Source organism: Protopterus annectens, chromosome 9.part0, assembly GCF_019279795.1.
Source record: "Protopterus annectens isolate FY-2018-M chromosome 9.part0, PAN1.0, whole genome shotgun sequence".
Lineage (NCBI taxonomy): Eukaryota > Metazoa > Chordata > Ceratodontiformes > Protopteridae > Protopterus > Protopterus annectens.
The window spans coordinates 1,918,645,317-1,918,669,703 of record NC_056743.1 but is presented as its reverse complement, the minus strand read 5'-3'; the positions used below and the strand labels follow the sequence as shown (position 1 = coordinate 1,918,669,703).

At 39.0% G+C, this 24,387-nt stretch overlaps 1 protein-coding gene across 1 annotated transcript in view; it reads right to left on the bottom strand.

Annotated features, from left to right (window-relative positions):
• CACNA1A (calcium voltage-gated channel subunit alpha1 A) overlaps nt 1-24,387 on the bottom strand; it is a 3,713,953-nt gene that overhangs the window by 3,306,270 nt on the left and 383,296 nt on the right. The window lies entirely within an intron of this gene.

Below are 24,387 nucleotides of genomic sequence, written 5' to 3'. Positions count from 1 at the left end.
CTGGTGACTGCTGCTACCACTGTAGCATCTACTGGTGAACCCTTACTCCAGTGTTTCCTGTCCTTAAGCACAGCCAGGATGTGTTCTGCTTTTCTGGGGATGGGCTCCACCTCATCAGGGTCATTTCATGCCTGTTGAGCCATAAGGTTGATAGTGAAATCAATGGGAGGTACCACCCAGGATGATGTTGGTCCAGAACCAAACACTTCCAAGAACACTGATTCATCCGGTGAAGGATCTTGGGACAACGGACCACCTCTCTGCTTCATCAATTTGAGAATATCACCGAAGGTGACATCTTCAGAAAGGAAAAGAGGAGACCCCCTCTTTCCTCTAAGTCAGTGTCTTCTGTGAAATACTCTGGGAAGAGTCTAAGTGCTTCTGTTTGCACTTCCATTTTCTGGAGACACATTCTGAAGAAGCAACAGAAGATTCAGAATTGGAAGGAGAACTGACAAAGCAGATCTCAGAAGCCCTTGGGATCATCTGTCCCTGCCTGAAAAGATATGGAGACGAAGTAGACCCCAGTTGGGGTTAGGGTGGAGCCAAGCTGGTTGAAGGCACCTTCTCTTTGCAACATGCCAAGACCCTTTCAAAGGTTTCATAGTCCAAAGCTGCCACCAGCACCAAGGACACCCCCCAATTCGAAGAAGAAAGGGAACCCTTGACACCAATGACCCCTAGCACTGAAGGAGATCTCAGATCTGAGCTGTCTAGAGCCGAAGCACCAAGATGGAGGGATGGCTCCAAGAATTTCAGTGTCAACTCACCCCCTCTCAGCAATGAAGTTTTGGCTCTGAGTCTCAACTTAATCTGAAGGCATCTGAGTCGAAAGAGAGAGGGAAGCAGTCAGCATTGAAGTCATGAGTAGCTCCTGTGCCAGCAAAGATGCTCCAATTCCCATCTGCTGCAGTAACACCAAATCTGAAGGGACAGTCAGCACAGATTCAAAAAGTGAAGGGGTAAGATGACCAGAACTCAGTACCGTACTTTTCCAGGGGACAGTACCATGATAACTTCAAGCTGGATTTGCATCCTTAAAAATTTCCTCATTATCCTTTCCTGAAGGATAGGAGAGTATAAGTTAGGACTTACTAGTCCTGGTGAGTATCTGGCTCATGGAGAAGGTGATCGGGCCCAGTGAGTCGTCGGATCTAATTTTCAAGCAGTTTCTGGATCGGGACAGAGCAAAACTGTCAGTTCTGGTGAATGTTTCTTAGCAGAATAAGTGGGTGTCTTGCTCCTCTCTTTCTCTCTTTTTCTCATTGGACTCTTTTTTTTCCTTTTCTTACCCCTTAAGTTTAGGGCAATCTTTTTTGAAGGGGGATGCAAAAGTCATTGATAGGGGAGCCCCTGCCTGTGCTGGAAGGAGCCCCTTTAAAACAAGTCTGTCCCTTCGCATCTGAAGCAATCTGCCACTAAAGCAACATAAGACTGAAAGTTCATATCCAAATGTGCTGCACCCAAGCAATATACACGTTTAGAGTGTGGGTCCTGGGGTGGAGGTTTATGCCCACACTCCGAACACTTCTTGAATCCAGTTGAGTCCAACATGGTGAGTATATCCGAAAAAAAAGTGAAGGTTAAGCCCGAACTACATTTATACTTAAATAGCAAAAAGATTACTACAACTAAATATAAACACATTTCCTATCTATGTTTTTTTATAACAAAAAACAACTAGGTATGAAAGACCTGGAAACCTTAAATGAATAAACTTACTAAACTAATGAACTAATAACTAAGATTATGCCTAATCACATGAAAAAGGAATATAAATATAAAAAGAGAGAGAAAACTCTTCCATTGTACAAAGGATTAGCTTGTAATTCAAAGTATATAGCAAGTCAAGAGCTCTACTACATGTCCATAACCTTCGAGCGGCAAATAAGATCTGAGCATCAAGGGTAGAGCCTAGGGAGTTATGGGTAGGGGAGGAGTTAGAAGTCTGGATCCAAAGACGCTATGAAGTTGGCACTGAGGTCGAATATGGTCGGATCCAACAACCCATACATTTGGAATGGGTGCAGCCCCTTGCATATTATGTCCAATATGTAAGTTTGAGATAGCTGCCATTTGAACTTTGATAATAGAAAAACTAAAACCTTTGTTAAAAAGTTCAGATGAAAATGCTAATACGAATGGAAGGGTGCTGAAAAGGGGGTCCAGCCCTTTGGAGACAGCAAAGCAGAGAACCTTTTTCCATTTACTGTGGTATACCTTTTTTGTAGCTAGCTTCTGAGAAGCTGATATGATTAGGACAACTGTAGTGGGGAGCCTGACATCTCTGGCTACGGTCAAAACTGGAGAAACCATGCGGTCAATTCCATGGACTTTTGGTTCGGAAGAGGCAATCTGGATGGGTGAGTTAGAAGATCTAGATACTGATCCAACATCCAAGGGGGGTGTACTAGTAGAGGCCACAGTAAAGGGAACCATGTCTGCTGGGACCAGAAGGGAGCAATGAGGATAACCCTGGCCTTGCACTGTCTAGCTTTCTCTATAAACTTGTTTATTAGAGGCAAAGGAGGGAAAGCATACAGGAGGCCCAGGGGTAAAGTATAGTCCACAGCTTCCTTAGGTGATTGACCCTGTGGAGGGATCTGGGGGAAGTAACTGCTGCATTTGTAGTTGAGGTAAGGGGCAAAGAGGTGACAGCAAGGTTGGCCCCAGCATAGGAAAAATCAAAATGACCACTGTTGGACTGAGGGACCACTCATGAGGAGTCAAAAGAACCCTGCTTAGTCTGTTTGCTAAAACATTGCATGACCCTGGGCTATGCAATGCTGTTAGAAAGTGGTGTGAAGACATTGCACACTGCCAAACTCTCATGGCTTTTCAATACAACTGGTAAGAATGGGTTCCCCCTTGCTTGCTGATGTACTATGCCACTGCCACATTGTCCTTCTGTATGGAAATCACATCCTTAAGGGAGGTGATCCTGGAATGCCTGCAATGCTAGGAGGACTGCTCTCATCTCCAAGATAGAGATATGAAGATTGGCCTCTTTGGGAGTCCATGTACCTTGGACCATCTTCCCTTTGAAATGTCCCCCACCCAAGAAGGGAGGTGTCTGTGGTTACTACCACCATAGGGGATTCTGTATGGAATGGGCAGCCCTCAGTTACTGAAGAGGATGTAATCCACCAGGCAATGTGACTTCTGCATATCTGAGTGAGATGATTTTTATCATGCAATGGGTGAATGTTTTGAGATCACTATACTGCTAGGGTCAACTGGAGTACCCTCATATGGTATCTGGTTACTGAAACCATCAGAATCATGGATGCCATTAGACCTAAGAGGCGTAAGATAAATCTGGCTGTAGGTGAGGGGATGATGAAGTACCTTTTAGGCTGCTTGACACAGGGATAAAATTCTGGACTGGGGAAGGCTGGCAATCTGTAGGTTGGTATTGAGATGGCATCCTATGAATTTCATTTGTTGGGTAGGTGTCAGATGACACTTGGGAAAATTCACTGTTATTCTTAGCTTCACTAAGAATTGTAGAACAAGATCTAGGAGGCATAGCAGTGGTTGCTTGTAGGTAGCAATTAGGAGCCAATTGTCAAGGTAGGGAAATACTTGGATCCCTAACAGCCACAAATAAGCTGTCACCACTGCCATTATATTGGTCAAAACCCTGGGGAGGGTGTAGTGATACCAAACAGCTGAGCACTGAACTGAAAGCGATTGGCTCCCAGTCAGAAATGGAGGAATTTCCTGGACTGTTTCTCTATCTTCAAATGATAGTAAATTTCCTGAAGATCTACTGAGCACATCCAATCATCCTTCCTCAACTAGCTAGCATGGACTGAATGGTGACCATCTGGAATGTGTCAGTTTCACAGGTTGATTTATGTGGCTGAGATCCAAAATGGGCTGAGATCCCCTATCTTCTTTGACATTAAAAAAAAAGCAAAAAACAGTCCAACTCTGTAATAGTGAAAACCAAATCCCAACAGTCAGCAGAAACAAAGCCCTTTTTGTAGATGTTGTTTTATGAACATCACAGGCTGCTGCTAATATGCTTATTTGGAGGCAGTTGTTTATTTTGATTTAATTGTTATTATTTTTATTGCATCATATTTATTATTGTTAGCATTAATGTATCAATTTCATTATTTAGTCATTTTTATAGGAGTGATGTGTTTATTAAGAAATGTTTTTATACATATACAATACTAAATACGGTTTTAACATCATGAGTGATATGCTAAGGGACATATCACTTTAAGGTGCAAGCACACTGAAGGTCATGTGATATATTGGGTAGAATTCAAAAGGGCTTTGTTTGAAACAATATAACTGTCTGATGAAGCGTTTTTTTTAGAACTGTGAAAGCGCTTACATATTTTCTGTCAGAATAAATTGCATCTTTCAACTTTTGTGGATTTTCAAGTACTTAATTCTTTCTACAAGACTTGTTTCTGCTGGCTGCTGGGATTTGGTTTTCACTATTAAAAAAAAAACTTAAGTAGACTCCTGATTTTAAATGGTCTTGATGGGCCAGTTGGATCACTCTTTTTTTCTAGTAGTTTTGAAATTTCTACTGTTGCTGGTTCCCACTGACTGGGTGGAACACTGGGGACCTTCCTCTTTTTCTGAGGTGGGATTAAAAAAGGGAAATTATCTTTATCATCCATGAATGTGAAGTTATGTTTTGCCATCCTTGTGGGTGCAAACACAAGCATCCTCTGAGTGCCTCCATTGTGCAGCAGTTGGGCAACCATTATATAATGCTAATAGGACATATCTGAGAAAAGACAGCAGAATCCCTGTTTATGAAGTCCACCTCTGCCCCTAGGGTGACATCCGTTTGAGTTAACTCTGTCGCTGCCATACCAGAAGAGTTGTGGGAAGAACTCTGTGATTTTCAGAACCACATTTTGTTTCCTTTTTGTGGAGTAGAAAAATGGATTGCCGCAGCACAGGGAGTCTTGCCATCTTGTTGGTTCTTGGTAAGAGTATCTTTAACTCTGGGTCCGAAAAGTGTCAACCTATCATAGGGGCCATTTACAAAGGACATTTTGAAGCTTTCTACAAAGATGCAGAAGTGCATACAGGTATGACTGTACATGGTGATGCCAGTGCCTGCTACCCTGGCTGTGCCATCAACTAGATTAGAAAGCAGACTCATGGTTACATTAGAAGTTGATTGCAGAGCAGAAAGCTGGGAGTCCATTGTCTTTGAATATCTGAAGGCAAGATACCTGAAAGAGATTTGGGGAGCTCCTTGATGAAATCCCTCTGGAACCTGGTGACATGAGCCAAATAATTCCCTGATCTGACAGCAAAGGTCACTGAGGCATAGGCTCATTTCCTGAACCTGTCCATCCCCCTGGACCCCCTGTTAAGGGGATGAACAGAGGAACTTTCTTCACATAATTCCTTCTTCATGGCAGCTGTTGCCACCATAACATCTACTGGAGGACATTTACTCTAAGGTTTTCTGTCCTTTGGAGCTGTCAAAATTCTATCTGCTTTATTAGGAATGGGCTTCACTATGTCAGATTTTTCCACACCTGTTGAGCCAGGGGATCAATAAAGGGGTCAATAGGTGGTATCACCCAGGATGATGTTGAGCCAGAACCAACTGCTTCAAATTCAAGTGAGAGATCTTGGGTGAACCATTCCCCTCTCTGCTTCATCAAATCAAGGATTTCACCAAAGGTGACATCTTAAGAGGAGTAGTGGGCGACTCTTCACATTATTCCAAATCAGTATTCTCCATGAAGGACTCTGTGCTTCCACTTGCATGTCTGTTTCTTGGGAACTGTTTCTGCTGGGAGATGAGAAGGTTCTGAATCAGACTGGGAGCTGACAGAGTATGGAATATCAGAAGCTTGAGGTTCTGGCTGTCCCTGTCTGACAAGGAGATGGGAAGAAGAAGCAGAATCCTGCTGGGGTTTGGGAGGAACCAGGTAAGAGGGAGGAGACTTCTCTTTAGGCATAGATAGAACTCTATGAAAATTTTCAAAAGTCAAAGCTGTAATCAGCTCTGAGGACCTACTCTTGTCCGCAGAAGGTAATCTCTTGGTGCTGATGTGCCATAACTTTGAAGCTGATCATCAATCCGAGCTGTCGAATACCAAAGCTCTGTAAAGATGGCATCAACTCATCCCTTTGAGTCTCAGCACTTATGCTTTGGCTCCAAGTCTCCCCTCGAATTGAATAAATCAGAGTTGAGACAGAAAGACAAAGTGACTAAGACTGTTGATGCTAATGAAGGTGCCTCAGTGTGGGATGGAACAAGGGAAACTAGTTCCAAGGTTGAGTGGACTGGTGCTGGAGAAATAGAAAGGCATGTTGGACCAGTACTCGGTACATTCCCAGTGGAAGGTATTGACAGAACCCCTAGCTGAATTTGTGCTTTGAGAAACTTCCTCATCATCCTGTTGACATCCTATTCAGCAAGGCTTCAGAACGACCGAGAGAACAATGCTACCAAGTGTGGTCTAGATTATTACTTTTCTTGGAGAATAGGGGAATGGAGTCTCAGTCTCATCTGTTCCGGTGAGAACCATTGAGAACTGGGGCCAAGGAGAAGAGGATCACAGCCAAGATACTGTCACTTCCGACCTCCAAACTGCTTTTGGATCCAGTCCAACCAGAACCATCAAATCAAAGGAATGGTTCCTGGATACTGAAATAAAGATTTTTGTCCTTTTCTTTTTCCTTTTCTTTCTTCTTAGCTTTGGTCCTAGACTTGGAAGCCAGAGAGATGTTGCCAGAAGAAGAGAAGCCTTCAGAATTAGAGGCCCCTGATTGTGGGGAAGAAGCTTCTCTCTTCTTGTTTGAAGAGATCTAGCACTGAATGAAGATCAAGACTGGCAACTGGAATCTAAATGAGAAGCCTAAATGGGGGTCTTGAAGAGACAGCTTGTGCCTGCATTGAGTACATTTTTTTAAAATCTTTGAATGTTTAACATAATTATAATATTCTACATAAAACTGAAACTCCTGAAAACTTTACAGCTAGACAAAATGACCTTAACAACAACATCAACAACAAAACAAGCTGTGTAAAAAAAGTACTAACAGCACCTCAAAAAAGTTTTCACTAAATATTTATGAAAACACAGTCACTCTATACTAAATCACTACATCAATAAAGGAACAACTATCCTAGTCTAATTACTAACAAACTACCTATATAACTACTAAGAAGTATGTACTCACCATAACATTCCATCTGTCTTGTCCATTTTCATTCTTCCTCAACTGTTGGAACTGGTGGGTTCATATCCAATCCTCGGATCCGACTCGGCCTTTACTAAAGCTTGTGGTAACCAGAAAGCTCTCATGCTCCTCCCTTACCCATAATACACCAACTCCTAACATACCCTAGATCTTATTTGCTGATTTACCTGAAAAAAAGACATTTTAAAACATATATATCTATATCTACACACACACACACACACACACACACACACACACACACACATATATATGTACAGTGGATATAAAAAGTGTACACACCCCTGTTAAAATGCCAGGTTTTTGTGATATAAAAAAGAAACCACAATAAATCATTTCAAAATTTTCCCACCTTTAATGTGACCTATAACCTGTAAAATTCAATTGGGGGACCATGTGCCTTGGACTGTCTTTCCAAAGAACTGCCTCCCACCTGCTTTAGGAAGTGTCCGTGATAACTATGGCCTTGGCCTGAGGGAGAATGAAGGGATGACCTTGCATTATCTCATCAGAGTAAATTCACCACAGGAGGTAATTTTTGCATGCCTGAGTTATACTGATTTGGGTGGACAAAAGTTGGTGAAGAAGAGACCACTGACTTGCTAGGGTCCATTGAAGAATTCTCTTGTGGTATCTTACTAACAGAACCAAAACTATTGCAGCAGAAATTGACTCCAATGCTTGAAGGATCACTTGGGTTGAGACAGAAGAATTTTGGATGATCATTTTGCCTTACAATCGTATGGCCTATACCTTTGGTAAAGGAAGGACGGCTGTCAGAGATACTGTGTTGAACAACACTTTGATGAACTCCAATATCTGAGTTGGGTCTAGTTGAGATCTCTTATGATTGATAGTAATTCCCAAGTGAGAGCATAACATGAGTACATAATCTCATGCTTTGATCAGATGATGACTGGCTGGACTGGTTTGAGCCAGTCATCTAAGTACAGAAACACCCGGAATCCAAGCAGTCTTAAGTGAACTGCCACTATTGCCATGCATTTGGTGAAAACTCATGGGGCTGTGGTGAGACCACAGGGCAGAGCTCTGAACTGGTAGTGACTGGTTCCCCAGCTGGAAGCAGAAGAATCTTATAGATCGTCTGTTCATTTTAAAATGGTAGTACGCATCTTGACGATCTACAAAGCACATCCAGTCAACCTTGTGCAGAAAAGGCACAATGGACTGAACCATGACCATCTGGAACTTGGTGTATTGAACTGACTTGTTCAGAATGCTAAGATCCAAAACTGGTCTCCAGTCTCCTGTTTTTTTTGGGGGGTTTTTTTGGCAATAAAAGGAATTTTGAGTAAGTTCCAGACACTTTCTGGTGTGGTGTGACCTCTTGGATGACTCTTTTTTTAGCAGCTTTTTTATTTATAGTGCTGCTGATTTCCTCTGACTGGGTGGAACATCAGGAATTTTGTTTAGTGTTAAGGAAGGGGTAGGGAAAAAGGTATCATATAACCTCTAGAAATAATTCTCTGTACCAGTGAAACTTTTGTAATCTCTAGACAGGCTCTCATGCAGGAATAAATGACCACTGACTGCCTTCAGTGGCATCTTCCGTTAGAGTTCCCCCCTCTGCCTCTGGAAGAACTATCTGGGACTTTCTGAACCACATTTTTCAACCATTTCACTGATTCCTAGAAATGTTCTTTGAGGAGTTGAAAAACACATGCCCACAGCAGACAGGGTCTTACCATCCTGCTCACACCTGGATAGTGTGTCTTTAACCTTGAGGCCAAGTAAATAACTTCAGTCAAAGGGAGCACTGACAAAGGACGATTTGAAGGGCTCCATGAAATCACACAGGTGCATCCAGGCATGCCTCCTAATGGAAATGCCTGAACCCACTACCCTTAAGATACCTTCAGCTGCATGTGAGATGACCCTCATGGACAAATTTGAAATAGACTGTAGGGTAGCCAACTGTAAGGCAATTAAGCTCTCTGCCTCAGAATTAATGGCCTCAGGGAGGGATTTGGTAAATTATTTAATCAAATCCCTCTGGAGTCTGCTGAAGTATGCCAAATAATTCAGCAACCAAAGTACAAAAGTCACTGAAGCATATACACACTTCCCGAAGCTGTTCAGTGCCTTAGACTCCCTGTTAGGGGGATAAACAGAGGAACTTTGTTTTGCAAGTTCCTTTTTTGTGGCCACTGCTATGACCATAGCATCAAATGGTACTCCCTTGCTCCAAAATTCTGTATCCCTGGGTGGTGCCAGGATCCTGTCTGGTCTCTTGGGGATTGGCTCAGTGGAATTAGGTTCCTTCCAAGCCTGTTGAGAGATCAATTTAATGAGCTTGTTGGTGAGCTGAGTCACCCAGTAGATGGGCCAGCTCCAAAGGCTTCTAGGAATACTGATTCATCTTGGGAATGGTTGTTAGTAGACCAGCCGCTCCGTTGCTTGAGGATCTCTAGTATGTCTCCAAAGAAGATGTCCTCAGGTGGTGATCATGGAGACCCCACCAGTCATCAAAATCAGTATCCTCCATGACAGACTCTTGATGTGAGTCTAAGTGCCTCTTTTTGCACTTTCTCTTCCTAGGGACTTCTTCAGTGGGATGTTCTGGAGAACTATTGGAAGATATTGATATACTCTGTTGGGTATCCTGAAGATGTTGAGCTGGCTGTCCCTGTGGAGCAGAACGCTAAGGCTCAAGATGCAAAGACAACTGGGTCTGGGAAGTAGGAGCCAAGGAGGGTGGATATGACTTGCCTTTTGGAGCAGAAAAAACTCTTTCCACTACCTTGAAAGCAAAATGCTTCTGAGAGAAAAAGACTGACGGTTCTGATAAGACATGCTTTCAGACCATCGGCTCCTTCTAACCCAAGGGCAAACCACTTCAGGCAAGGGTCAGAACCATGCTGTCCAGTACCAAGACTCCAAGGGGCAGAGATGGCTCCGGTAACCTCGGAGTCGAATCCAACACCTTGGATCTGGCACTGATGCTGCGGCGCCAAGAGTCATCCATCTCAGACATGCTCAGAGCCAGTGCACTCAGAAATGGTATAGGTATAGAACATACAATGATCTTCAGATCTGGTACAGTTGGATCTCCGATCCTCAGATCAAACTGCACTGAAACCAAATGTCAGATTGGAGAAGGAGACAAAATAGGCTGGGTAGTACTCACAAAGGTCTCCAGACCCAAGAGGGTAGGAGCCAGGAGAACCCCCATATGAATTTAATTTGAGAAGAATTTCTTCAACATACTGTCCACATCTGCTTTGGACAAATTTCTCTTTATCCTTATCTTTATTTTTTTTCCTGATCTTGCTTCCCTATTTCCTCTTTATCTTTTATTAGGACTTTTTCTTCTCTTCATATACTGTCTTCACTTTTGTTTTCTTTTTCTTCATCCTTTTCTCTATATTAAAATCCATCCATAAATCCCCAATTCTGTTACATTTACAGCATTTCAATTTGGATCTTTAGCATCATGACCTTCTTCCCCACAAATATAACATTTCCTCTTATCACATTTACTTATCAAATGATCATCTTTTACACAGGAAAAAAAACATGATCTGATGTTATTTTCATTCCTCAGCAATGAGAAGATGAAGCCCTAGAAGGATAATGCCTTTCCAGAGAAGGAGATGAGAGATAACAGGACACAGGATCCAGACTCTTAGGAGATCGGATCCGAGGTGACTTATCCTTATGCTTCTTCAGATATGAACGGGTTGGATCTGTAGTTTTCATTATTGTTTCTGATCTGAAGAAGTATGACCCAGGGATTTTGTCTTTGGATCCGAACAGGTTGGAGCCGAAGGTTCTGAAATTTTTTTTGTGGCACTTCCGAACCCAGAGCTGAGGAACTTGTAGGGCCCAGGCAATGCTTTTGAGCCTCTTTCTTGCCATATTTCTTGAGAGTTTGAGCCCCAGATGCTGTATCGGATGATTTTGAAGGGAGTAATCCTGTCAACATTAGCTTATTTCTCTGATAGATAATGACCCTGGGATTAAAAACCTTAAATCCAAGTGGACCAGGTCTAAACAATAAACACATATAGCATGCGCATCAGATAATGGAATTTTATGGCCACAGGCCATACATTTTTTTAAACCAGAAGTTTTTTCGCCATATATATTCTAATAGAATTCTACAAGAATAAAGAGAAAGGAGAAAGTTTTTTTTTGTTTTTTTTTTTGTTTTTTTAAAGGGAAACTTTCTACCTTTGCTCACAAAAAGCTGTCACTGCTCAACAGCTAAAAGTACCCATGTCTGTACGGTATGTGAAGGTGGCAAATGAGATCTGGTCTATGGTAGGGAATTATGGCAAGGGAGGAGCTCGAGAGTTTCAGTGTTCCACGCGCTGGAAAAAACAGCCAAGTCAGATCCGAGGTTTGGATCCTGAACCCATTTGTTGAGGAATGAAAATGACACCATCAGATCATGTTTTTTTCCTGTGTAAAAGATGGTCATTTGATAAGTAAATGTGATAAGAGGAAATGTTATATTTGTGGGGAAGAAGGTCATGATGCTAAAGATCCAAATTGAAATGCTGTAAATGTAACAGAATTGGGGATTTATGGATGGATTTTAATACAGATAAAAGGATGAAGGAAAAGAAAACAAAAGTGAAGACAGTATATGAAGAGAAGAAAAAGTCCTAATAAAAGATAAAGAGGAAATAGGGAAGCAAGATCAGGAAAAAAAATAAAGATAAGGATAAAGAGAAAAAGGAAACAGACTGCAACATAGAAGAAGGTTCTAAAATAATTGATGAGAAAGATACAAATTGTAAAATAGTAAAAATAATTATATTGGAAAAATAAATTTAATGGGATAAGTATAAAACAGAAAAAGGATATAGATAGTGCAAAAGAGATAAATACTTTAAATTTACACAATTTCTAGTAAGCTACAACATAGAAATAATGACAAATTTAGAGTGCTTTCAGTAAATGTAAATAATATCAGAATTATAAGTAGAAGAATAGGCATCTTAAATTTGTGTAGTTGAAAGGGTATTTCAGAGCAACACAGTTAAGGCTCCTACATATATAGCACAAGCATAAAACTATAATTCAAAGTGAAAAGAGATGATGGTGAAACAGGGGGAAAACTCAAGAAACAAGGAGAGACTGGGATTTTGGATGCAGACCAATCATATAGAACATTATATTCATAAAGTAGCAGAAAGTATTCTAAAAACTAAGTCAACACGGGAATGGAGAAAGGAGATTCTAACAATAGGGATGCCTCCAATTAAGGATACAGACAATAGGCAAGAGAGGGCTGGAATATATTGGAGAAAACTGGCAAAGGAACCAAAGTACTGGGAGCAAATAACTACCGAGGGAAAGATAAACGAATGGGAATATTCCAAGAACTTATTTGGACTGCAGGTTATAATTTGCCTTCCCTATCAAAGACTGGTATCAAAGTATAGGAAAGGAGAAAGAAATGGGGGGGGGTCCTAAATGAAAGACCAGCACTGGTAGAGTTCTAAGTAGAATCTAGAACAGAAGTTGCCATTAAGAAAGGAATAATTACTAGAGCACATAAAATATTTTAGGATAACTATAAGAATCAGTCAGAAGAGAGACTGGGCAAGCAATTCACAAAGAAACAATGGTGTATATGTATGTATATATATATATATATATATATATATATATATATATATATATATATATATATATATGTCACCCAAATATACAAAAACATCTAGAGGATTTAGGATCTTTGCTTGGAAGTGTTTCAATACATAATTTTGGGTCTATCTCAGAAGATCGAAAGTTCAAAAGACTGAAAATCAAAATATCTAAAACTCCAAATATCAAAAATATTTTTAATGCAGGGGCAACCCCCCTCCCTACACCCCCTAATTATAGATACCAACTCCAAGCTTGCTCAACACTGGAGAAAGGGAAAATTCCATTTTTGATATTTTGAGTTTTAGATATTTTGATTTTCAGTCTTTTGAGCTTTCGATCTTCTGAAGGGGATACGTGTTTTTATACCCCAAGTAGACGCCAAAAAAAAATTCTTCAGGTAGACAGTAAATGCTGGAGGCATGATGAGGATGAAAGATGTAACTGGGAATATATTTTCTGGGAGTATAATGAGTTGGCAGACTTTAAATATTCCCTGCAGACTGCTCTGTTGGAGATGCTGGGCGAGCAAATTGGAATAACTAGTGGAAATTAATTTTTGAGCTATGATACAGAATTGGAATTGCCTAGATATAGTAAGGCCTTGCTAAGTCTAGCTATGATTGCTGCCAAAAAAGCAATTATTAGAAAAAGGAAATCAAAGTCTAAACCAACTTTACTAGAAGTAGTGAAGATAGTAACAGAGATAAAACAACTAGAACTGGGATCTTCAGAAAATGGTAGGAGCAAATTATTTAGGTAAAAATGGGAAATGTGGGTTCAATACATGCAGAGGAGGAAAGAGGTTTAAAAGAAGGCAGGATTTGAATGAGCTACTTAATGATTGACTGACAATGACAGGATATATTAAAAGTGATCTATAATGTTTGCAGCTACAGTTGTGTTGGCACTGTTTGTAATGTATAATCCAACTGTGATTGTGTTGCTATGGTTTATTTTGATTTATATAAATGTAAGATCACCTATGTCATACATGATAATTTAATAACGATGTTTCTTGTTTAAAAAAGCAAAGATATTATTTACAAGGTAAAAAAAGTAACGGTATCAGCTTATTTGAGTAGCATAGTTAAAGAGAATACTAGTATAATGAAAGAAATGAAAGATGATACAACATAGGTAAGACAATCTCAGGAACAAATTAAATGTATCATAATAAATTAAGTAAAGAAAATGTTTCAAGATAGAAATAAAGTACAAAAAAGAATGGCATGTTAAAAAATTAAAAGTACAAGAAAATAAGGAATTGGAAAAATGTCATATGAATTAGATAAGGTACTTGAACAAATTAATTTACAATCAGTTAAAGGATCAGATGGAAAAGGATATCAATTTTATAAGAATTTTATGGACTGGCGAAAAAAATACCTCTCAAAAGTTATGAATGAGTGGTTAAATTAAGGCTTTATGTATAAAGATTTATGCAGTGGTATACTTAAATGTGTATGGAAAAAAGGAAGATAAAAATAAAATTGAAAATTGCAGACCTATAGTACTGAACAAAACAGATTACAAGATTTTTATGAAAATAATTCAGAAAAGATTGGAAAATAAAATGAAAAGTATTATGGAGGATAGCAAATTTAGTTTAAAGGGAAAAAGAAGCCAGGAATTATTATTCATAGTAAGGGAAATTGTGGATGATATTATAAACAGGATTGATGAGACCAAGATCATGATAAAAGATTAAATAAAGCTTTTTATACAGTACAACATGAACTGTTGTGGACAATTAGGGAAGAGTATAACATTAGTAAGAAAATTAAGAATGTACGTTGCTCTTCATATAATAAAAATAAATTAAGAATTTTAGTGAATGAATGGGTAAGCAAAGAAATAGATATAAAGAATGGGATATGTTAGGGGTACCCTATGAGTAGTACATTATTTGCATTAGTTGGGAATGTATATAAATTTGCACATGAGACGTGCTACTTATATCACCAATGAAGGGATAACAATTCCAGTCAAGTATACTTATGCAGGCAATTTTATATTAATTACGAGAAACAAATTGTGTATGAAAGAAATTATATGTTATATACAATAAATACAATAGGCATGGCTTTAAATAAAGAAAAAAAGTAAAGGACTGGGTGATACAGTAAAGATAGGAGGAGTATCTTTCTCGATTAAATATATCTCTGTGTTAGGAATAAGATTTGGGGATAAAAATGTAAGTGAGGAACAGCAGAATAGGATACTACATGAAATAAAGGAGCTTTTTTTTGAAAACATACAAGCTATCCTTTAATAAAAAAGTTTGTTTAATTTATTCAGTTATACTAGGAAAGACTGCATATTTAGTTAGTGACTATATGTTGTCAAAAATCTATGAAAAAATAAATACTACAAATATATATTTCTTTATATGGGGTTCAGGACTGAATCCAGTGAAGAGAGTAGTCTTATACATGGACAAGGAAGATGGAAGTTTGAAATTAATAAACCCAACTGTGTATGCAGCTTCTTTGAAGTTATATGAAGTTTTGTTTTGGATAAATGACAAAAAGGAAAGGTTAGAAGTAAGTCTAATATAGTACAAATATAAGAGGCATTAAATATGTTAAAAAAATTTCAAAAGAGGAAAAGTATGCTTAAATGAAGTAATGAGGTGTTACCAAGAAAAAAATATTTTATGGAAAAATTTGAGGAAATAGAAAATGAGAGGAAAGTTTGGTATAAAAATATCATGATACAATATTATTATGCTAATCCATGGGCTGAGCTAGCTAAAAAAAAAGTTAAAGCTATAAAAGTATGAAAAGGATGGTATAATAAGCAAATAGAATGTTAAGATTTTTATGGAGATTAGTGATTAATAAATTACCAGTAAAGGGAAATATGTGATATAAAAATCAGTTAAATAGTTTGTATATATTGTGGTAAAGAAGAAACTACAGAACATGTTTTCTTAAAATGTATAAGGGTTGCAAATTTGTGAAAAACTGTGTGTAAAGAAAATTTGTTTAAAACTATAAAGTAGGTAAATGAAATAAATATGGATATGATTATGTATGGATATTATAGCCATAAAAACAAGGACTATGTTAGTAAAAATAGATAAAAGATAACTTTTATGTTGTGTGGACCATCTGTAATGAAATCATGTTTAATAGTAAATGGAGACTAGCAGTAATTTTAAGAAAAAGTAGATGGTGGTTGTGGAAAAAGGAGTAGGGGTCAAATAAGATAATGAAGATAAAGTTTAACAAAATAATAATAAAAAGTATGATATCTATGACTATATGGCAATAATGGAAAGGGATGGAAATTTGTACACTGTATAAATTTGTAAATATGTAAGTTTGTAGATAGTATTATACACTGTTTTTTTAAATAAAGAACCTTTATTCTTTTCGATAGATGCCATGGGATCTTGTATATCTACCTAAACTACAGACAACTCAGGCAAATAGGGCCTTGGCTTAACATCTTAGCCAAAGGATGGCATACTCAGGAGTGCAACACCCCCCTTTCTTATGCCGCACTGCAGTGTCAGCAACCAGTCTACTTGGTGTGGGAACAGAAACCACAGCACTTTGCACCAAAGGCATGTGTGCTACCTATCATGCCACTAACACTGCATCTTCATAGGTTCACAGGTAAATAGTAGAATATCAGTCTACAGACTATTACATGCCTAGCCAATAACCAGAGAACAGAATCAAACCCTGTGCCATGTATTTCTGAGGAAAAGACATTAACCATTATGCCAACCTTGCTCCACTATTTTTTTTTTAATTTTCTTCACCACTTCCCTCTTACCCAAGCCATTCACCTCCCTTTTACACAGTCTTCCTCGAGTACCAAGCCTCACACATCAAACTTGTGCATCTTAGCCCCCTAGCAGTATAATGTTACAATTCTCCCTTTTAAATGTATTACCCTTTCTTTTACTCTTAGAAAGACTGCCCACTCACTCTATATTCTGTGTAATTAAATGCAGCCTCCCTCCCCCTCTGCCATGCCATGTGGGGACCTGACCCAGGATCAGCTAACCAACCCTTCTCACAGCTAGATCTGAGACCTCTACTGGCCACAGTCTATGAGGTTTATAGGTTCATAGGTAAGTACTAGGTTAGATACACTTTGGACCATTTTAAGTCTAGACAGTTTCCCTTCGTGAGAATCATACCCTGTACGTCTTGCCTGTGAGGTAAATATCTTAACCATTATGTCAACTCCCAACCCGCATAACTTCACATTTCCATAGAAAAGTGAGACTACAAAATGTTTACTTGTGTGGGACTATTTAAAAGAACTCCATTGCTCCCACTACATTAGACCTATCCTAGCAAAACCTGCAGCTTCCAATCAAGTCCTTCTACTTTATATCTCCCTTGCTATCTCCTTTCTGAGCCCTTTCAATCTGCCAACTAGTCCTGCTTCCTACTTAAACTGTTACATCATTCACCCTTAACCCCTCTTAGTAACTGCCTACCCCAGTATCTGTCAGGATAATTCTGCACCATTCCTTCAGCTTCTCTCACTCTCTCCTCATTCTCCCTGTCCTGTTTATCGGTTGCTACTCACTCTCCTGCTCACATGTACTGATCACCCTTTTACTTTCTCTCACAGTCGTAGTGTCCTCCTCCTACACATTTACTATCTACCACTCACCTACACTGCCTTTGCTCTCCATGCCCTTTTCTTCCCTTTCACATTAATTTGCTAAACAGTATTTTTACACATAATCACATTTTCTAGTGATAATGACAAGACCTCAGCTATAGCCTAATTTATCTTTAAATATTTATATGGTTAACTAAATAAACTGAAGCAACTTTCTTTCTGCATTACACCACCTCTATGATTTCTACAGCATGATATTCACCTCCTACCAATTCTTGATATTTCATATAGCTTTACTCCCACAAATATTCTTCTATTATGATCACCTCAACCCCATCACATTTCCTTCATTTTGCATACATGATGCATTGAAATTTGACAATGGCTTATCTCAATTTCGTCTGCTGAAATATCATATTTCCAGCTTCACATTCTCATGCAAGTCTGCACCATCTCTTCAATATAAGCCTGCTCATCAGAACATTAACACATCACCATCACCTCTTCAACAACATTATCACTTTCACCACTTCAGTATGCAAGGCACTATCTTCAATTGCAGGAGCCCACTGTACTTCAGCAATGTGCACTTCCCTTCTTCATGTTTATCAGGAAATAATTTCCTCTTTCCTCACTTTCTACTCATCTTTTCTATAGTTTGCCACTTCTGCCACAGCGTCTCTTGTCTTTTCACAACATCTCCACTGTCCTCCCTCCTTACATTACTCTACTTGAAATCACTGGATTACCGGAATATCATCCAAAGACACCAACTGTCCTGAGGGCCTACTTTTCACCCTTCCAAGCATTCAGCTGAATGGTCACACTGTGCTTCAGCACTGTGCCTCCATCCTTCTACTCTGACCATATTTTCACCCCATCTTTTCAAACGGCTTATTTCCTGGTGACAGAAAGATAGCTGCATATGTGTGTCCATATATGGCATCACTGACCAATTTCTATGTCCTTGCCATAACACATATGTATCTCCTCCCAGCCTTTACCACTGTCAGCATTTCTCTGCCTTGCACCCTGCATCTCACTTTCTTCAAGCCAAGTTGTCTCTTTGTAAGAATCCATAATCCACTGCCTAATCTCCACATCACAGCTGACCAGTCTGGATAATTCAGCTGTGCCCTAGCCACACCTTGTCTCAGTCTCCAAAGAAACTTCCAATGTTACTGGCACCTCTACTTCAGTATGACAGCATAGCCATTGAAGACTTTCACTTTTGTCCAAAAACGCCAGCTCCCTGTCTCAATCTTTATTTAAAAGTCAGTCCTTCACAACAAAATGTTGCTGCTTAAGAATTAATTACCTCTGTTATATCTCCTAAGGGTCTTTTTCAGTTCCTGCTTCAATTGCTGCAAATCCAGACCATCCACTACCTCAGACAGCCCAAGGATCCTACCATCCTCCCTTCTGGATCTGTTTTTAAAGTCATCAATGTTAGGTCGCAATTGACTGATCTTCTTTGATCCTCAGTGCTTGTACTACATTTCCTTCCAGGACAACTATTTCTATCACATTTAAATGACTAGTCCACAGCTAGCTTACTTCAGCTTTTAGAACAATGACATCCTTTTCTGCACCAACAGGACTTAACTGAAGGCCATCCACCTCTCCCACTAAAGCACTTAACATTAGAAGAATCTAGCCTAATTTCTCTTACACACTGGTACATACATATTTAGTGACTATTTGCTTTTCCATACATTTGTACACCAAATGCTAGGAGAAAACACACACCTCCATCACCTTTTATCAGCTGAAGATCTGCTGTAAATTGTGGAGCTAACTCAAGAAGCAGCCACCTTGTAATAGACTCATAAGCATCCTCAAGTGGTGCCTAGCTTGCCTCAAGGTCATCTTATGTAGTAAAGAGATGGTATTTATATCTTGAATAGTCACTGGTTTTGCTTTGGTGGAACCAAGTTCACTGATAGTATGGACACTAACTTTTTTGCAAGCAGCACCTACAAAATATGGTAGCTCTTCAGGGGCACAGGAAGGAACCAGTAACAGTTGAAGCTGTAGTAATACTTGCTGGTGGATGAACACTAGTGCAAAGTAAGAATGAATTTTAGTAAAGAAAGATGTTGCAGTGATGTCTGTGGACACGTAATAGTTATGTATATAATGGATGTTGGAAGAAGAATGCAAAGTACATGTGTTTGGGTGCCTTATCAACTGTTGCTACCTCTCTTGATTCTGTATCACTCTTAAGTCATCTTCAACAGTGGATGGACATCCTTATCTCCTCTTGCTTTCTTCTTGTCTCTCCCAAATCTGCTTTACTAAATCATATTTGGTTATTTCTGCATATGTTAGTAAACCCTTTGATATTTTCTGTATCTGGACTATTTTGGCTTCCACTCTGATGATGTCATTTCTTCATTTGTCCCAAATGCTACTTGACACCTACAGGCCTAACAAAACAATAGGTAGATTACTTTATAAATGCTCCTTATTTCAAACTCGGAACAAACTCCCAACTAATCTATGTTCTATCCAATCTTTAATCCATTTTAAAACAGAATTGAAAAACGTCCTTGCTAACTCTCCCTCCTGCACCTGTCATCACCCTACCTAACAAATACCCTCCCACTCGTCAGACTACAATCAATTTCTCCTCTCTTTCATGTTATATAACTTTATAACAACTTGTACTGTAGTACCTTACCAGTGCCACTGAGTAACACTATACTTAAAGCTCATCTTCTTCTCTTCCTTAGCTACTATACTTCCACCACTCATTTCCCTTCTTCTAACTGTTCTCTTTCAGTCTTCTAACTCTCCTATAGATTCCTCCCCACCCTTCTACTTATTACCTTTTCTTCCTCTCTAACAACTTGGTGTAGTCATTAAGACATTTTTGGGGCTTATTTTTCTGTAAATTTTCTGATGCCCTATTTGCAAATCCATATTTTTCAACTGTTTCTTTTCTTGCCGAATTTTATCATTTTGTTTCCATTATGGCTTGAATGTATGTAGTTACACATTCATATGCATATTACTAGTATGTAATTTTGTTATTGTTATTTTTTTTTGTGTGTGTTGCTTTTATCCTCAGGTCTCCACTGAAAATGGGTCACCAGCCCAGTTGGACTAACCTGGTTAACAAAAGACAAATAAATAAAATAGATAAATAAATAAATAGTCTGGATCCTACTGACCATTTCACACACTTCATCTCCATCACTTCAAGCTTTTTCATCTACTCTGCCTTCACTGGCTAGGATTCTGCTCAATACAAAAGCATCCTTGTTTTGTACACCTTACTTTTAAGCTTTTTTGGCAGTCTTCTGTCATACTTTTTGCCAGGCAGCAGCAGTTCTGATTCTAGCTTTGACCTCCTCATTCAGATTTCCATTCTCTTCATCCACTCCACCAAGATACTCAGAGCTGTTAACCAGTTCTACTATTTTTCCATTTCATCTCAATTTTCAGCGCCTTATGTTTTCCCCAGCTGCTGCCATAATCACTCTCTTGTCTGTACTTAGTTTCATCCCATGTGCATTTCATTCCCTTATCATTTGCCAAAGTTCCTGTTCAGTGTCTGTAGTGCCAGATCACCTGCATATAGCAGCTTTGTTGATCTGACCCTGCTGCACATCTGCTCACACTGGGAACGGCTCTATAAGTCCAAATACTGTTTGTATTTATGTCACTGGATCCCTGTTTGCAGCCTGCACTAATTCTACCAATGCTTCTGGGATGTCAAACCATCCCACAACTGCTAAAATCGGTTTTCTTATGACTTTGTCATACGCTTTCTCTAAGTCTGGGAATGATCATTTGGAGTCTCTCCTCTTATCCATCTTCTTCTCCAATATCTACCTCACTACCCACATCAGGTCAGTTGTACTGCATCCTGATCTTGATTTCTACTACTCTCCTTATCAGTTTATCAGTCACCTTCTCCAGTACTTTTATGTTGTGATACAGGAGGTTGATACCTCCGTACTGCTGGCTGTACAGAGACTGCAAAGTACTTGTACCTGTAAGTTAACATAAGCATCAGCAATAATTTGGATTTCAGTTTGTGGTTTCAATGAGGCTCTACAGGACTGTTGTTTTAATGTCAGTTAAAGTAAAGTATTTCAAATAGATCAAACAGAGTAAAACCTCCCCCTTATGAACAACAACGTTCTCAAATCATCTTTCTGTCTCACTCTCTATCTTGTACTATATTGGTCTACACATGGATGAGAGAATTACCTGCCAGGGACTGCTGCTGGACTAAAATAAATATCCCTAATTAAAAAAAAAAAAATTAATTAATAACCATAACTTTGTGCGGGGAGAAGAGTGCTAGGTTCTCATAACCTGCAGCTGAAGGACTGAACCTGGAGTTTCTAAAATCAGTATAACTTGGACTACCAGATAAAGGCAAGGTGGAAGGGCTGTCATTACCATCACTATTGTTAGTGGCCCACATCCCACACATTGCCACTTCATTTAACTCGTATCCTTTAGAATGAGGAGGAAGAGTTCAAGGATAAGAAATGTATTGTATAAAAAGTAGTTTGTTCTGAAGCTGCCATAACTTTTGCAAACAGTATGACCAACATCCAGTTTTTTTCCTTATATTTTCTCTTTAGCTACCTAGCTATCAAGACTATCTTAGCCTTGCAACCTTCTTCTCTTTATTTTTCCTTTTCATCCTCCTTATGTGTATTGTTTCATTCTCATTTTGTATTCTACTTTCTTCTGATTTATTCCTGTAGTCTTCAGCTGAAGCTGAAGCCTTAACTGTTTTTCTTTTGTTTGTTGGAGGTCTGAAAAGAAGAGGTAATACTCAGCAGTTTACTTCCACTGCTGTCTGCTGATAAGACTGTTACTGCTGCAGGAAGGCCAGTTGACAGCAACATAGTATACCTCGAGACAAACACTCTTCAGTTTATGGTGAAAACATGAAATCTGCTTTGTGAAAGCTTACTTGACAGGCTTTCAGAGAGTATAAAATTTGAAGAAATTCTGGATGAAAAGAAAACTCAAAAAGTATAAAGCTATAATGTATAGGAACACCACTGGAAAAAAGCAAAACAATGTTGTGATGGCAAAGAGATATAACATATATGAAATGGCCACTTTTTTATATCAACATAGGCTTTACAGGTCGTCTCTGGTTGAATGCTTGTTGCAAACCAGAAAGGGAATCTGACAGTGGCAGGCTAGTGTCTTTCTGGTTACTATCTTCTGCAAAGACAATAAAGAGCGGGATATCCAAAACTGTTCAGAGATACTAGAGAACATCAGGGCAGTAAGGACTTGCTTCTAGAGTTAGACACCTGACAATCAGACCCCTATGGTACCTACACTCAGCTATACATCTCAGGACACTAATTTAGCAAGAGTGGGGCAAAGTGGGCAATTGCCCCAGGCACAAAATGTTATGTGTCATGATCAAAAGGTAGGGTTTTTTTTCTGTACCAAAATGCCAGTACAGAAAGACACCTGAATTGCAAAATTACTGTAGGAAGCTAATCCATTCGCATAGTAATCCAAAGTCACTGTTCTTTTTTATTTTGCTCTTCTCTTGAGGACTGGGGGATGTGATTTGGTCTGGATTACTATAGGAAGCCAACAGTCTTCCTACAGTAATTCTGAAGTCTTTTTTTATTTTTAGTTTTGTGTTGACAGCTGGTGGGGGCTTGAATTTCGTGGGACATAAATGACTAACATTACTTTTTTTTTACTATTTTTTCTATTGTTTCTTTGCTTTTTTGCTTTTTAGTTGAAGAGCTGGGGGGGGGGGGATGCAGATTGGGTACTGTACTGCAGTTTGCAGAAGTTCTTTTTTTTTACATGAACAGCTGAGGGGTGGGGCACAAGTTTGCGTGACCGCACAGTATGCTAGATGAGCCTTTGTCTCAGAATAAATCAGACATTCAAACTAGTTTTGCTCATTTCTAAGGGTGACATCTACATAGGGTATTACTATAATTATTTTGCAAATGTTTACCTCAGATGCTACTTCAGCCAATAAAACTGTAAATATAAACTTACTGTGCTCTCATTATATGTATTTATTTGTTCTGTATTCACTTTTTGGCTTCCAGCAGTGATGAGCTGTCTGACTACCTACAGCAGCTCTCCTCTCCACTCCTTATTAAACTTAGGGCATTACTTACTCTTCCTTTCCCCCAACCAGAAACATAAGTAAGACAGACAACCCAGGAGAAGAGATGTTCTACTGCAGCCTTTTGGCACATACGAAGGCTTTCTATATGTTCTACCTTCCCTTGGCCTCTAGAGGACACTACTGCAGTACAATGCAGACTCTCAGGGACTGTATGCTCCTCCTTACCTACTCTAACTGAAATGCATACACTCTATTGGGCAAGCCAATGTCTAGAGCCTTTTGTTTATTCTATTTGCTCAATAGGCAGTGTTTGTGCATCAGGACCTTGCAGCGCTCCTCTTCTTTGTGTACAAGCTATGATTGGCTGCTCCCGTCCTTCTCTATCTAGCTTCTCCAGTACCTGATGTTGCTATCTGAACATGGGTCACTTGAGACATACTCAGAATTCCATCATTCTATGCGCCATGGAGCCAACTACCATACATATTTATTTTTTAAATGATTATCAGTCTGCCTGATCTTTAGGATTCCCCAACTACTTCTTTGTTTAAGTCATTTCTGTATTAAAAGCACACATACACATTTTAATAAATGTGTCACTTTCTGATAGATTAAAACAACATTCTCTGAACAGCACTGTTTATCCTATATATCCATATAAGATAGTCTTCTCCATAATGAGAATGTATTTATTAGTGAATAAAGTGATAGATCATCAAAACGGTGGTGTACAAATATGACACTCATTTGCACTATACAATTGTGTACTCCATCTAGTGATCCATATAATCTGTACAAATGACAATTTTTTTTTTTTTGCATATGAACCACTTGCCCTGACAATGTACCTTTTAAACTGCATGGAAAATCCTCAACACTTC